Source organism: Malus domestica, chromosome 06 (genome assembly GCF_042453785.1).
Source record: "Malus domestica chromosome 06, GDT2T_hap1".
In the NCBI taxonomy this organism is placed as follows: domain Eukaryota; kingdom Viridiplantae; phylum Streptophyta; class Magnoliopsida; order Rosales; family Rosaceae; genus Malus; species Malus domestica.
Genome location: NC_091666.1, coordinates 14,819,725 through 14,831,288, shown reverse-complemented (window position 1 = coordinate 14,831,288; position 11,564 = coordinate 14,819,725). Strand labels below are relative to the sequence as shown.

Sequence of the window (11,564 nt, the reverse complement as noted above, 5' to 3'; positions counted from 1 at the left end):
CCGTTAAGATATCGGGTATGACACGAAAACGACACGAACACGAAAAACACGACACGAATGCCAGGTCTACATATTTCCCTTGACAACTTCATATGTGCTACTTTGTATTTCCTTGTAGAAGTACAGGACTGGATAATTTCTGGCATGCGGTATCGAATACAGGCCAAAATTCCAAGCAAAATCCCCAACAATTTACCCACCAAACCCTAGGAATCACCATGATTGATAACCAACGCGCCACTGGAATCATCCACACACTAACGAACTCCAATCATCGTCACCGATCTTCATCTCCTCCCAAAGTCAAAACCCTTTTAAATTTGTGACCCGATAACCAAAACCCACCCTGAAAATCTCAGGGATAGGCGAGAATTCCCAAGAAAAATTCAACTATTGGGCAACATGATGTTTGTTGTCGATTTAAAGGAGGGCTTGAGGATTTTGGAATTTGTTGGTTTTAGGGTGAGATTACCCCTCAAGCTGGATCAAGGGGAGGTTCCAACATTCACAGAAGAGGAGCAAAATAGCCTCCAAACTTACATTGTTTTTCTCGAAAAGCCCGTCTCTTCGAAATTTTCTGTAGAACCAGAATTTGATGGTATCAGTCATTTTTGCCTGAAACTATTGCAAACTCAAACCAGTAGAGGATCGTTCATGCATACCGCACTGTGGTCACTGGATTTGCAGCTAAACTGAAACCAGAGGAAGTGAAAGCAATAATGGAAACCAAAGAAGGGTTTTTGTCGGCTCATCTCCAGAAAATGGTTTCTTTGCTAACTACTCATAGTCCTGACTTCTTGGGGTTACACCAAGGATAAGGACTATGGAAACAAGCAAACTATGGTGAAGGTGTGATAATAGAGCTCTTGGATACTGGCATTGGACTCAAACATCCTTCATTCAGTGACGAAGGAGTATCCACTCCTCCAGCTAAATGGAAGGGCAAGTGCGACTTCAATGGAACAGTGTGCAACAACAAGCTTATTGGTGCACAAAATTTTGTGGGTGTAGAAGAAGGGAATATTACCGGAACACCATTTGATTAACATGGACATGGGACCCACACTTCTAACACCGCTGCTGGAAATTTTGTGCAAGGCACCAGTGTGTTTGGAGACGCGAAGGCATGGCACTAGAGGTAGTTTTGAGGAAGAGCGAAAGGTGCAATTGTATAAGGTCTCTAAAAATTTTTGGTATCTTATATTTTATGTAATAATGTTATATTTTAAAAATATAATTTTATTAGCACTTTAAAATTTTATAGTGTACTTTTTATAAGTGTAAATATTTTCTTTCTAAATATAAAAATTTGAAGTGCACAATGAGATAGTAGGAGTGGCAATAACAACACCTTAAAAAAACGATTTTCTTTTCAAATTTATTATATAATAATGCTATATATTCAAGTGAAACTTTAAAGTTAGAATTTTTGAAGCTTTTTTTTTCTTTTCTTTATTTGGTTGCTTAAGATTGAACTGTTTTTTTTATTATTTAATGAAAGTTATGTTTGAAACTCTTTTTACTTATTTAATGATATTTGTAAACTTACAATCAGTGAGTCCTAAATGTTGTTTTGATTTAAGTTATTATTTTCTAGTACCAATATTTTATCCTACTTTTAAAAAAATAAAAACTATCTTAAAAATAGGCCATTTTATAAATTTCGCACAAGGCCTTTGAAATTTTAAAGATGGCATGCATGGCACCTTATGCTCACTTGGCAATGTACAAAGTCTGTTATGGGCCTGGTTGTAGGGAAGGTGATATGTTAGCTGGTCTTGATGCCACTGTTGAAGATGGCATGGACGTGCTCTCCCTCTCACTTGGAGGCCTCTCATTACCGTTCTACGATGATGTGATTGCAATCGGTGTATTTGCAGCAATTAAAAAAAGATATTTTTCAGCGTGCAGCTGGAAATTTTGGACCTTTCCATGAATCTTTATCATGGATTCTGACAGTTGGAGCAAGTACCACTGACAGAAAACTAAAATCAAAAGCTGAGATGCTCAACACCTATGGCACTATTACAGAGATGCGCTTGCTCCCAAGGTCGCTCACTCTTCATCAAGAGGACCAAGCATTCCAAGCCCTGGAATTTTGAAACCCGACATCATTGCACCCGGTGTCGACATCCTAGCAGCATGGCCTGAATTAATGGACAATGCTATAGTTCCTAATCCTAAGGCCACACTTAACATAATTTCTGGTACCTCAATGGCAACTCCTCACCTAAGTGGCATTGCTGAAGGAAAAATTTTGTCCTAGCTAAGAACAAGTATGAACATTTGAATACATATGCAAGCTATAAACACTTTAAAGTAGGCATGCATTCAAAAACAATTCATAAAACCCATGACTTTCAAAGCCTAGTATATGGTGAACCAAAATAAACTCTTTAACAACATTAAAGAGAAAGAAGAATTTAGTGATTCTTTACCCTTGAAGCTCATCCTTGTTTACACAAGGGATTCACCCAAGTGGAGGGCCTTTAAGTCACCTCCAAGCTCCTTGAATCCTCCTTGTGTTTTCCTCCCTTTAGTGCTCCTTTGGAGATTAGAGGAAATAAGGATTTGTTCTCCAAAACACCAAAAGCTTGATGTCTCTAAGTCTCTTCACCAAGGTTGTATCTTGTGAAGATGAAATGGATGACTAAGGGAAGAAGAGATTGCTAGATGTCCCTTCCCTTAGTGGCCGGCCTCCTTAGAAGAAAATGGAGAAAATGTTTCACCCAATTTCAACAAGAAGAACCCTCTTGAGAAAATTGCTATAAAGTTGCTTTTATAACATTTTCTTTGGTGAGTGGCAAACTTGTAATTAAGCAAACTTGCCCATTCACCCTAATGGCCGGCCTCTCCTTGTTATTGGGCTAATTTGCCCATTTTGTTTTTGTTGTCATACAACTTAAACATAATGGGCCTTTTGGACCAAAACGCTTTTGGGCCCCGAAACCCAAAACCAACATATAAGCCCAATACGAACCTTTCGTAAAATTAATTAACTAATTAATTAATCTTGACCATTCTTCAATTAAACCATTTAATTGCTTATCCATTTCATATAATTTCTTCACATACATCCTTACTCGGTGTACGATCCATTAGGTTCCAATTAGCGAGGCAGTGGGCGATGTTACTCTTAACTATCGATTGTGAATTGAAACCACATTTCAATTCTCCCTTTAATGATTAGTGTTACCTAATCATTTGGGCTTCCACAAACCATGAGTGACACCTAGCAGTATGTCATGGTTACCTAAGCTAAGTAGAATTGGTTGGAGAACCTATCCAGTTACAACTACAATGCAATACGGTCATTCTCTAATACAATACTCTTAATCACATTGTTTAAGTGATAGTTGGTTTCATGTCTACTATCCAATGTGATACTTTCCTATATGATTCCCTTGAATATGATTTGGAACAAACTTCCTAAGTCATATTCATTTGCTTTGGCCAAAGACTTTAGAATCATATCTTAGAGTATTCTCCCTCCACCATGGAAGGTTAGAGATCCCTTGTTGTGCATTCATATGCCTACATGACCAGATAGCTTGACCCCAACAATGCCGTGGACACTCCAAAGGAATGCCGTTGACATGATCAAAGATCAAGGACCTAACCATTAGACATCTATGATGCCTCAGGTCCAAGGACTACTTTGCATGTTGCAACCTTAGAGTTCATACATGACATGTATGTTCGAACGCTCTTTTGATCGTAGTTCAGTGTACTCGAGTACTCTTTCGAGCACCTATGTGTTTGTCTTAGTGTCCAACACCAAATGACTTGAGACTAGTTATACTCACGATTGAGTCAACATAACACATACTAGCCTTAGCGGATTGTCAATGCCCAATTAGCAATCCTATGGCTAGGAACGTTTTAGGAATGAATCTAAGAGAAAGGTCTCGATAATCTAACTCATTAGATCACTTATCTCTTAGAACAAATACATTCCTTGGATTCCCTTATTGCTTAAACACATGATACAATAAATAGTGATTAACAATAAGATTTGCCCTCCATTAAACATATAAAAGTTTAACACAACAAGTATTCCAAAAAGCTATTACATCAAATGAGTGGCTTTGTGGGCATACTTCCAACAATTGCAGCTCTGATCAAGAAATCACACCCTGACTGGTCTCCAACTGCTATTAAATATGCCATCATGACAACCACTGATGTACTAAACCTCGTAGGCACGCCCATCGTTGATCAAAGGTTAAACCCGTGGACGTCTTTGCAACTGGTGGAGGCCGTGTCAACCCTGCAAAGGCAAATGACCCGGGGCTTATCTTCGACATAAAACCGGAGGATTACTTTCCTTACTTGTACGGTTTGAATTACAATGAAACAGCGATTATGATCATCACCCAACAGACTGTAAAATGCTCGGAAGTCGGAGTCATACCAGAAGTACAGCTCAATTACCCTTCATTTACTACTAATGCAAGTCCCACTCAAACTCGGTCTCAGTACAATACAAGGACCGTCCAGAACATCGGCCGGGCTACTTCAACTTACAACTTGGATTTTTTTGTACCACACCGAATGGGGATGAGTATGAATCCGCAGGTTCTTACATTCACAGAGCTTAACCAGGAGATTACATACCATGTCGATTTTATCGCAGAAGATAGTGCTGGGAATGATGGTGTACCACAAGGTCAGGGATACTTGAAATGATTTTTTGATAAGCATAATGTTACTACCCCTATAGCTGTCATCTTTGACACTCCGCAACATTAAGATTTGGTCCTCTATATGCCTATGTGTAGAGTCTCACTTTTTCATTCAGCCTAAGAGCTACGTCGTAGGTAATGGACCTACGATTTTCCTACAAAGAATAACATGACGCATGATATGAACATGTAATGCAAATAACTTTCTTACTCTGTTGACTTAGGTCGAACTTGATCACCAAATTAAAAACCTTTAATTCAGTTCATTTCAATTTGAAACTACATTTGATCCGCATGTGACGTATAGAAACTCACAGAGATATTTAGAAACCCACTCTTTGTATAAACAAGCCATGATCAATGGTGAAGCCAAGAATTGTTGGGGAGAAGGGTGAAATATAAATTGTTAGAAGCTTTTGCCTTCTTTTTGTCGTGCTCCATAAAAACACACTTGGTTGTGAAAACTCGTCCAACACTTTCACAACCTCGCCTATTTCTCCACATTTGGAATCCAATTTATCAAGGCATAACCCACAAACATATACCATGTATTATTTTCCATATGTGGTGCCTTAACCTTGCACATGCCTTTAGAGCAATGAGAATGGTGAGATTATTGAACTTTTCATCATTGCCTCTTGACTCAAATATTAGGAACAAAATGAACACAACCGTATGAATTGATGTGTGGCAGACGTGATATGTGTGTAGCATACTGTCTTGGTTTACTGCTGCGGTGAACAGTTCATGATCTTTCACATTCATTGGGTCACAAGTAAACCTGATATGTTTTCACTAGAGTAGGTTCAAGTCCAAAATACACTTCTCCCAATGCATATCATGTTTATTCTCTCTCAGTTTTAGGTAGCCTAGTAACACATTTGCATTTACATTTGCATTCAAATGTGGGGTGTTATAAGTAAATTGGTGGTGTTTGAATGAAATTTCAACTCAAATGTGGGGTATTGTTGGAAATTTTGAGTAGATATATCATTGTCCCACATTTGTCACCACCAAATGGTTCCCTCACTTTATAAGGCTTTGTCCATTTTAGAAAGTGATTGGAGTGATGGACCATGGAGAATAAAATTGGGCTTAACCTTGGGTTTGGGCTTTGGGGTGTGCTAATTAATTGATAATTAATATATAATAAATATATATAATTAATTATCAAAAGATCGGCTCAGGCTCTAATAATTAATTATTTTAAATTAATTAATTTTAGATTTAATTTTTAATTTAACAGACTCATCTTTTTAGATGAAGTCTGAAGCGATGAAAGAACGCCCCCCTCTGAGAAGATGTCTCCCAAAAGACACATCCCATATTCATACTTGTTGAGAATAGTCATAAATCAATTATGTATACATCATCTGCATGACATTTAAAACACAGAAAAATCAAATTCATCTTCCACAATTCCAATCCTTCTTACTGAGAGAACCACAAAGAAATTCGCCAGAAGTTTAGTTTTTCGATGCTAGAATATTGTGGATGCAAATTTCTTCCTCATTGATCTTGGACAATTTTGCACCTAAACAACAATTAACACCTTAGGTTAAGGCCAAGAGCCTCACACGCCCACGATGAATGGGGGGGGGGGGTTTGGCCGAAGAACCTCCGATGCCAAAGTTAGAATTTTAGAGAGAAAAAGTGTTTAGAGTGTTTAGTATATTTTGCAAGAGGATTGGAATTGGCTTTTTTGGTGAGAATGAGAGTATATTTATAGGGATAGGAGGTGGCTAGGGTTTTTTGGGTTTAATTAGGAGTTACAAAATTGATTATTTGTATAAATGGGGTAATAAAATGGAGAAAAGTGAAAAAGGTTAGGAAAAGGGAGGTGGCCGGCCTCTTAGTAATTTTAGGTGTGAATGGGTGTTTTATTTGATAATTAAGGGATTGATTAGGTAATTAATCCCTTAATTAATCAATTTTTTGGGAATATGAAAGGAAAATATCATTTAGCTAATTGATTAGCTAAATAATGGAATACAAAATATATAGAATAAATTAGGTTTTAGGAATTACCTTATAGAAAGGATTTGATACCTTATAGAAAGGATTTGATGAAATAGGCTTTAAATTGTTACCTATTTTGGGCACTTTTGACTTGGTTTAGGGATGATTGCCCGCTGCTCGCGCGTAGGAATCCCAGTATGCCTCAAGGGTATTTTTGTCCTCTTTTACCCAAGAATCCACGTGTCGCCTTGTGATTATTTTTGGCTCCACAAATATTGACTTGGATCGTTGAATCCTGGTGAAGTAGACATCTGTAGAATTACAAGCACATAATAGGGACGAAATTTTGGTATGCAAGCCTCGATCTTCAATTTGTTTGTTTAATATTATTTCATTTTGGTCATACTCTATTAAATTATTTATTCACATTTATTATTTATTAGCATATATAGTGTAACATCCCGCATCGACCAATGAAGATGGGGTGATGTGCCTTATATGTACATGCCCACCTCCATATAGCACGAGGCCTTTTGGGAGCTCACTGGCTTTGGGTTTCATCGGAACTTCGAAGTTAAGTGAGTTTGTGCAAGAGCAATCCCAGGATGGGTGACCCACTGGGAAGTTCTTGTGTGAGTTCCTAGAAACAAAACCGTGAGGGCATGGTCGGGGCCAAAAGAGGACAATATCGTACTACGGCAGAGGCAAGCCCGGGATGTGGTGGAGCCCGGGTCGGGATGTGACATATACATTTATCATTGATTGTTGATATTTATCCAACAAGTTGCTTTATGCCCTTTTACTTCTCAAGAAACCGAATTTAGGTTCCTTTTCCATTTCTTATTTACATTCCCTTTTAATGAATGTCTATAATTTAGGGTTTTGATTTCTGGTTGGTGAATGTGTAACACTACTACATTAAATAGTTATCACCACGAAATAAAAATTGTCGCACAAAGAAGATATTCGCCTCCTAAAATACTACACGACGAATACTTCGTTGCCCACAATTCATTGCGCAAGGCTTGTAAAGAAAAGTCTTGCGCGACGAAGAGAAGAACAATCATCGCGCAAACAATTTTGCGTGATGAAAATAATATTCGTCACCCTGAGTTAAAAGGGATGAAGTATATTTGTCACATGAACTTTCATGCGTGACGAACTACCAATTGTCGCATGAAGTTTAAAAGGACAAACATTTTCGTGGTGCAAGAAAAGAGCGAAGGCTAGCTTTGTCATATAAAGTTTTAAGGGACAAAGTTTTGCTTATTGCAAGATTTACCTCTGTCGTTGGGCGTATTAATAGGGACGACGAACTATTTCATTGAGCAAACCATTTTTTAAATTTAAAAAAATGTTTATAAAATGAATTTTAAACAAAATAATTTTGTTTGGTTAAATTTAATTAGGAACAGTAATTGATATGAAAAAATATTGATTTAAAATAAATATGAAAATGTATGTACAAGCACAAAAAAAAAAAAAAAATTAAAAAGCACGAATGTTTATAAAAAAAGACTACAACACAAAATCATCACTGTCAATGCTGCTGGTTAGCCGTGCTAGGTTGGGGGCCTGTGAGGTCGAAGGTGTATGAAGAGAAGGTGTAGGGGATGATACAGTGGGACATCTGAAGCGCGGCGATGATCTGGGCCATCCTAGACTCTTGAGCAGCAATACGGTTTTCTAGATAGCGATGAGGTAGTCTAGGTCGCAATGTGCTTATTTTGGGCTGCCACTTGCTGTTGGAGTTTCAATACTTGCTCTGTTAATGATGTGACCTATCCCGATGACACACCCCGTCCCGAAGGAGGGTGTGCTGGCCGTCACGTGAGAGTGACGTAACCATTTACACAGTTTGGAAGCTTTAGAGATACAATTACTAAGATATAACACCCAGGGGTAAATCCTACTTTTGTGAATTCTGTCAAAACACCGCTGGATTTCTCATAGCCACCAAAGCTCTGCTAACTTGAACCTGGAGGGGCACAAAACAAAATTGAGTGGGTCAGTAAAACAAAGTTTCTCGAAAACCTTTCACTTCTTTCACTTAAAACATTTCTAACCCCTCGCTGTAAAACCTATATACTTTCCCAGAAAAAATAGTATATAAACATATATATACACATATTATCAAAACTCAGCTCATATCCATCAACATAACATCTCAGAAATAATATGCCACGCCATGCCAAATATAATCAGAAATGCATCAATATCAATCAGGTGAAATAATAAATCAACCGGAGACCCTACAATGGTCCTGTACGGCTGATTCTAAAGCTCAACATCCCACTCAGCTGGAGTCACCACAGTGACCCGTACGGCACTACACTGCACATCACTCGGAACTACGTATAGTAGTCTGTACGATGAAAGGTGTATAAATACGCTCTAGTGCTTCTCTCATCAATCATCAGCGTGCATAACTAAGGTCACCCACTAGTCGGAATCACATCTAGTGATCTATACGACTAGCATGTCGGAACCCTCACATGGTCTGTACGACATCCACCTACTTGGATCCAAGACGAGCGTGCGGTGTGGTGAATAATATAAGCACTATCACCTAGGGTGCAGGTTATGAGCTTTCAATGCAATTTTCATCAAATAACTCATCTGAATAATATAAAACTCACCTGTGCGTCCACTGCGTCAATTAACATATCTATGCATTCATTATCAAACTAAATATCTCAACATTTGCATGCATGGCAATTTAAATCATAATTTTCATATAAACGCATTTTCTGGGAAAAACAGTTGTATATAGGTAATACGAAAACAAAACTGCCCACTCACCTGGAGTTTGCCCTACAACTCCCTAGCACAATACGTCAAGGCGTCATGACGATCGGCGCCTAAAACAATAACCAAATCCAACCTTAGAATTCATATCGATAGAATATATAACTTATATAAAATACGTCACTACGTAGTTCGATCCGAAAGATCTGCAATTCAAATTTTAAATCCATAACTTCCAGAGGTCCACAATATATCTCTAGGACAACATCCTAAAATTTCATTACCATCCAACGGTCGGATCTCCATCAATTTCCAAAACTAAGTGACGGTTAACATTTTATTTTATGAACTTACAACTCCAATTCCGGAAGATCCGTAACTCGGATTCCCAATCCGTAAGTTCCTATAATCCTCAAATATTACGTATTACAACGTATCAAAGTTTGGTGACGATCCAACAGTTGGATCGTAAATTCACATTTTCGCCTAACCACGAATCTTAACCAATTTTAGGTTCAATTACTCAATTTACGTCCAACCATTATCAAAACTGAACCTAGAACCTTAAACACATGCTAAGAATGACATTGGTGGGTCATTGGCCACGTGCCGCCGCACGGGCCGCCGCGGTGAATACTATATAAACGTTATTTAAAGCATATAACCAACAATTCTCAATAACTTCTCATACGGTGCTCAATTTGGGTATATGAATATACCACAGTGACCTACTCGACGTCGACATATTTTTAAAATAATTTTTTGATGTGGCACGCGCCCCCACGCGCCAAGAACAGGCACGGTACACGTGCGGTTACGCGCAGGCCACGCGCCGCGCGAGTCATCTTCCTCACTGGGCTCGCCGGACTGGTTTTTCCGGTGGTCGGATTCCGGCGAGTTTTGTAATTCCTTGTTCTCCTTCGTTTCTTAACCGTTTTCTTCAAATTTTATATCAATTTGAAGCCCTCAACATGTAGTTTCACGCTATACTACTTTAAAGCTCTAAAAATCATGAAATCTCACCAGAGAATTTCCAAGAAAATTGGCCAACTTTGAACTCGACGATCCCGACGTCCAAAACCCCCAAACGAACGTCCCCGAGCTTCCTCAGAACCTCCTAAAGCTCACTGTGAGCTTGGATTGTCCTAAAAATCAATCAACACAAAGTTCATGAATAGTGCCACATTCGGTCATCGAGTTTTGAACGTGAAAACGAAGGATTTCTTACCTGAAAATGGTATCTTTGAGTTCGTATGACACTCACGAACACGATGATGCTAATCTCCACGTCGATCCATGAAGTTTTGAAGGTTTTGTGGGGTGGTCCGTACGTTCGAGGGTGAGAGAGAGAGTGAGAGAGTCGTGAGGGAAGAGAGAGAGAGCACGGGTGAGGGAAAGAAAGGTCCTGCGCGTGTGTGTGGTGTGGTCCAACCAAAACCGTTCACCACATTATTCCCTAGCCACACAAATCTTAGTAGCCGCTAAGGGTACTTTCGTCATTTCACGCTCCCGATATAGAATTTTCAGGACAGGCTATGACAATCTCCCTTCCTTATAGAATTTCGTCCCCGAAATTCCCACAACGAAATAAACCGCTTAATACCCATAGAATAACCTTGGGTACATCTCTCTTATTCGATCTTCTGTCTCCCAGGTAGCTTTTTCTACAGAATGGTTCCTCCAGAATACTTTTACCAAGCTCACTGTCTTATTCCTTATAACCTTGTCTTTCCAATCCAATATAGTGACTGGTTCCTCATCATACGTCAAATCCGGATTAATTTCTAGTGGTTGAGAAGGGATCACATGTGAAGGATCAGAAATGTAATGTCGAAGCATAGAGACATGGAACACATTATGAACCTTTGATAACTCCGGAGGCAACTCCAATCTGTAAACAACTTCACCAATCCTCTCAGTGATCTCATAAGGTCCTATATATCTAATACTTAGCTTGCCTTTCCTTCCAAACCGCACTACACCTCTCCAAGGTGACAATTTCAAGAATACCAAGTTACCCACATCATAAACTCGATCAGTAGCATGTCTATATGCTAAACTCTTCTGTCGATCCTGGGCTGTTTTCAAGTTAGACTTAATCACCTGAATATTTTGGGTAGTCTCATCCACAATGCCTGGGCCTTCCAATACTCTTTCACCAACCTCTGACCA

General features: G+C 38.8%; 1 pseudogene; it reads left to right on the top strand.

The window, feature by feature from the left end:
• Positions 1-402: 402 nt before the first annotated feature.
• Positions 403-4,752, top strand: LOC114823687 (subtilisin-like protease 3; annotated as a pseudogene).
• Positions 4,753-11,564: the final 6,812 nt, after the last annotated feature.